The sequence below is a fragment of the Struthio camelus genome, chromosome 1 (genome assembly GCF_040807025.1).
Source record: "Struthio camelus isolate bStrCam1 chromosome 1, bStrCam1.hap1, whole genome shotgun sequence".
Taxonomy (NCBI): domain Eukaryota; kingdom Metazoa; phylum Chordata; class Aves; order Struthioniformes; family Struthionidae; genus Struthio; species Struthio camelus.
The window spans coordinates 152,831,374-152,837,148 of NC_090942.1; positions in this window are offsets into that span (position 1 = coordinate 152,831,374).

Here is a 5,775-nt window from a genome sequence, read left to right on the forward strand (position 1 = left end):
TTTTGTATTCTGATATTTCCTAAAGATCCTACTCAGTAGTCAGACCCAAACAGCTCCTGTCCTAGAGAGCTTTGGATCCAGATTGCATTGGGCAATGTCAAACACAAAAATCAAGTGAAAAGGAAAGGGAGGATAGAAAGGGTAGGATAGATTTGGTCAGGCTAGCAGTATTGACTACTAAATTGTGGTCTAGACAAGCCAAGTGGGAGTAATTCGAAGGTTTGGTAAAGACTGCTTTTGTCGCCTTGCTTAACTGAAAATACTGCAAATGCCCATTTTTGCAGGGAGGAGACTGGGATAGCGCTAATAACATTTTGTTCAGAGACACCAATATGTACATCATCTCCTAAGCTGCCTTCAGCTGAGGGGTGCAGGGTAACTATCTGAATATGAGATCTTCAGTATGTATGTCTACTCCAAATTAAGCTTACTGTAGCCCTTTGGGACATTGGTATTTAACATTAGTTTTAAAAACAAACTTAGTGATACCATTCAAAACCATGGTCATGCCTCTCTTACTATTAGTGACCTGGGAGAAGATTCCAATCCGTCATATAGATTCTTGGATAAAATGGAACTTTATTTCCTTCTAATATCAATGGGAAGCAATCAATGGGAAATTATTTTGGAAGAAATGTTAGTTTACTAGGAGGCTATCAAGGTTTAATCCACTCTTGTCATTGTCTTGTGTTCAGCTAATGCTAGTTTTGAAAGGACATCCTTTTGACACGGACACTTAATTCATGCAACTCTAGTGGAGAAGCACCATTACCTCTTCAATGTCCTTGAGAATAGGTTTGGAGTGCTGAATGTCTCAGGATTCATGAGAGTGAAATACCTTGTTTGTCAAATACCCCATAATCTCCCTTAATTCCTGACAAATGTTTGGATAAAAATAAAAGCAAAATGTAGGTATACAAAGCAAAAGGGTCAGGACTAGTGGGCAGGCTGGTAGTGGGTGTCTGCTATAGAGCACCTGATCAGGAAGAAGAAATAGACAAGGTCTTCTTCAGACAACTGGAAGAAGCTTCACGTTCACAGACCCTGGTCCTCGTGCGGGACTTCAACCACCCCGATATCTGCTGGAGGGACAACACAGCAGGGCACAAGCAATCCAGAAGGTTTCTGGAGTGCATTAATGACAATTTCCTAACACAGGTGACTGAGGAGTAGACAAGGAGAGGTGTTCTGTTGGACCTCATAGTTACAAACAAGGAGGAACTGACTGAAGATGCAAAAATTGGGGTTAGTCTTGGCTGCAGCATTAGGATTCTGTGAGGAGGGAAAATGCAAAAAGCAACATCACACCCCGGACTTCAGGGGAGCTGATTTGGCCTGTTCAGGGAGCTACTTGGAAGAATCCCATGGAATAGGGCCCTGGAGGGGTCCAAGAAAGCTGGTTGATATTCAAGGATCTCCTCCTCCCAAGCTCAAGAATGGTCCATCCCAGCAAACAGGAAATCAAGTAAAGGCAGCAGGAGGCCTGCATGGATGAGCAAGGAGCTTCTGACAAAACTCAGAATTAAACAAGAAAGTTTACAAGAGGTGGAAGCAGGAACAGGTGCCCAGGAGGAGAGCAGTAGAGATCATTTACTTAGACTTTAGTAAGGCTTTTGACACTGTGTTCGTAACATTCTCATAGACAGGCTGATAAGTATGGGCTAGATGAGTGAACAGTGAAGTGGACTGAAATCTGGCTGAACTGCCAGGTTCAGAGATTTGTGACCAGTGGTACAAAGTCCATCTGGAGGCTAGTCCCTAGTGGTGTCCCACAAGGGTTGATACCGGGGCCAGCACTACTTAGCATCTTCATTAGTGTCCTGGATGACAGGACCAAATGCACCCTCAGCAAGTTTGCTGATGAGACTAAACTGGGGGGAGTGGCTGACACACCAGAAGACCGTGCTGCCCTTCAGAGGGACCTGGACAGGCTGGAGAGCTGGGCAGAGAGGAACCTGACAAAGTTCAAGAAAGGGAAGTGCAGGGTCCTGCACCTCGGGAGGAATAGGCCCCATGCAGCAGTACAGGTTGGAGGGAGTTGACGTGCTGGAAAGCAGCTCTGCGGAGAAGGACCTGGGAGTGCTGGTGGACAACAAGTTAATCACGAGCCAGCAGTGTGCCCTTGTGGCCAAGAAGGCCAATGGGATCCTGGGCTGCATCAGGAAGAGCATTACCAGAAGGTTGATGGAGGAGAACCTTCCCTCTATTCAGCCTTGGCAAGGCCACATATGGAGTAGTGTCCGATTCTGTGTTCCCCAGTAGAAGAAAGATACAGATTTACTGGAGCAAGTCCAGTGGAGGTCTGCTAAGATGATGACGGGCCAGGTGCATCTCTCCTATGAGGAAAGGCTGAGGGAGCTGGGCCTGTTCAGCCTGGAGAAGAGAAGACTCAGGGAGGTTCTTACTGTTGTGTATAAGTATCTGAAGGGAGAGCGTCAAGAGGATAGGGCCAGACTCTTCTTGGTGGTGCCCAATGACAGGATAAGAGGCAATGGGCACAAACTGAAGCACAGGAAATTCCACTTGAACACAGGAAGACACTTATTTCCTGTGAGGATGGCTAAATAGTGGAACAGGTTGCCCAGAGAGGTAGTGGAGTCTCCTTTGCTGGAGATATTCAAAACCCACCTGGACGCAGTCCTGGGCAATATGCTCTAGAGGACCCTACTTGAGCAGGGAGGTTGAACTAGATGATGTCTAGAGATGCCTTCCAACCCCAACCCTGATTCTGTGAAAAGGAGGCTACACCTCCTTGCTGGGTTCAGACACATGAAAAAAGAACAAAGGAAATGGGGCATATATCTGTGGTGTGCTTTTAGATCAGCTCCGAGAGCTCTTTCTCTTTCTTTCTGTCATCCAGCTAAAAAGCTATCAAAACGTGGTCCTTAAGCAAAATATCTTAAGTCTGGCTTAAGGTTTTACTAGAGGAGATTTCTGCTTTGTGGATACATATGCCTTTTTATTCCTCTATCTTTCTCGAAGTTCAGTTTTTCCCCACCAGCATTTCCTGTGGTTTGTAATCACACATCAGTTTTAACAGTCTTTTGCAGGTCCAGTGATTGCCCGTACTTTAAAAATGCTGATGTCTCCTTTGGACATGTTAGGCACATCCATTTCTTGGTCAAAAAAACTAACAGAAAATTGGTTCTGGTAACAGAACACGACTAACTCAGTGGGGAGGTACTACATTTGCTCCTCAGCCACACAGCTTTCATATACTGACATCAATGTATTACCTAACTAAATAAATTGTCAAATATATTGTCACATACCAAGCGTATGAACAGGAATAATTCATAATGCTTATTAAAAACTCTGGACTGAGCCTGCCCTCTATGAGAATCAGCTAGTCTAACGCAAGATTGACTTTGTCACAAATTCCCCCATATCTGTAAAAGTAGAAAGGCAAGTATTTTTGAACACTATGGAATTGGAACACAGTAATCTCTGTAGCTGATTCCCACTGCTGGGGCTGAAAGCAAGGAAGAGAATGGAAATTAGGGATATGCATGCTTTTAATCCAGGCTTGGAAAGGCCTGCTATGTGTTTATCAGATAGCAAAATAGGCTAGAAAAGAGAGACTGCTAATATGACTCTTATAGACCATAATTGTGTTGATTTTCCTGATCACATATGGGTCAATTTAAAAGGAAATCTGCATGATACTTTGAAGTAGCAGAGGTGATTTCAGTGATTTATACATGATTTGTTGTTCAATTTTTGCACTTCAATAAAACTTTCTGGACCCCTCTCCATGTCTGTGGCTTCTCTTTTTGCTGCAGTTATGCAGCAGGAACAGTGTGAAAAACAGAACTTTACATTTAAAAAACTGTAAACATGAAAAAGGAAGAGTGTGGTTAGACCTGCTCTCCATGAGCAATATATATCCCTCCTTTTACTGTGGAACACTGTAAACCAGACTAAATCCAACAAAGCCAGATAAATCAAAATACCAAGAAAAAGAAATAAATTGAAGTGCATCATATGGAATAAGTAATATACAAGGAGAGGATGCAGATGGGATCAGTGAGGGATCAGCAGTTGTAAGACACCAGTCTTGATTCTTGTGTTTCTTGCATGTAGTGCAACATGGTAACTGGCTGTTAGGGCATGCTCTGTGTTTGCATTTCTTTAGTGTTCCTGGTGGACCACTTTCTAACACATTCAATGCAGGATGGAAAAAAAGATATCAGAGAAATCTTCTTGTCTGTTGATAACTGAACATTAGTGCTGCAAAGAGTTGAGGCTGTTGTATAAAGTGCTAGTATTATAGTGTAGTACTGTACAAGGACCTGGAAATGTAGAAGCTTCATGAATGATAGTTGGCCATGTGCCCTGCCCTGTGTGGCCACCTCCAGTGTCTGCACCAACTCTGGAGAGACTCGTTGAGTAAAGGCCACCCCCACACCGATGCAAGTCTTGTTTCACAGTCATAATTATTTCCTCCTATGAACACTTCTGTTCCTCCATTGTCATCTGCATTCTTTATGGCGGTATGAGGAGAGAGAGAGCTTGCAGTGCAGGTAAAAATGGCCCTCCTATGTCAGTCTGTATCAAAGCTTCAAGACAAATCCTTGCTCCTTTACCAGTCTCCAGACTGTAAAGAAAGCAGAAGATTTACAAAAGGGCTGGAGGACAGAAGAAACTGCGAGAGTCCTGATGGAAGAGTTCCTGGTTATGTTGCAATTGCAGCATGACAGAATATGTGTGTAGAAGCAAGCTATAGGTGGTATGTTTACCTAATCAGAAATTAAACAAAAATGTTGCAGTCAGCTCAAAAATAGAGATCCAGCCTGGACACATGACTGACTTTGTAAATTCTATGTCAAGGTTATTGTGTGTGCAGAGCAAGGTTAGTGTATGCTGGATATACCAAACCTAAAGGAAATATGCAGTTAATTTGTGCAGGATGGTGTAAGGTATGGAAGGTTTAGTTGCAATATTGGTTTGGGATACAGTAACACATTGAGACTACCAGCTGAAGACTAACTAGTTTGCTATGAAATTACGTAAGAATAATAAAAACAAACAAATATGATCACGATTCCAATCAAAACAACAATAAACCCAGCTATCCAATAATACTGAGCCAGGGTTAATACCTAGCAACGCAGTGCTTACAAAACGAAGGATACTAGGGAAGCTTGCAGGGACCAGAGCATGGTTTCTTCAGGCATGGTATCTTCCTTTTTATTTATTGAGTCACGGAGGCCTATCTAGATTCATCAGGCCATTATCACTTTGCTACATCCTTCAGGGAGTTTTCCTCTTTGGGAGTTTTGCAACTCTTGCACATACAGTCCTTTGTCACATTTTGGTTATCAGGAGCATGTATATTTTGGTTAGTGTGGCCGGGGCTTGACACGTGATTGTAGCATGAGGCAATGTTAGCCTAGAGTTGCATTACAGATGGTCCAGCATTCTAAGTGTCCATCAGTCAAATCCAGAAATTAGTAAATTGATGCCTAAGGTCATTAAAAGTCATTAAAAAACTGGTGGGAAAATAAGGTTTGGCAGATAGGAAGACAGCTGAAGGAGTCTGGCCAGGAAGGTTGGTCTAGAACTGCGGCTACAAGTTAAAGTTGTCCTTTTCTATCTTGTTCTCTCAGAGAAAGTAAAGAAAGAACTCTTGCTTCTTAGAGATGGCTATCATCTGGCTTATACAGAGGCGGCAACTTCTGCCTCATTGAATGTTATATTTTAAATAAAATGTTTGAAATGTTACCTTTTTTAGTGAGATGCCTGGAATGTAGTTGAAAAATATTTAGTATTTTG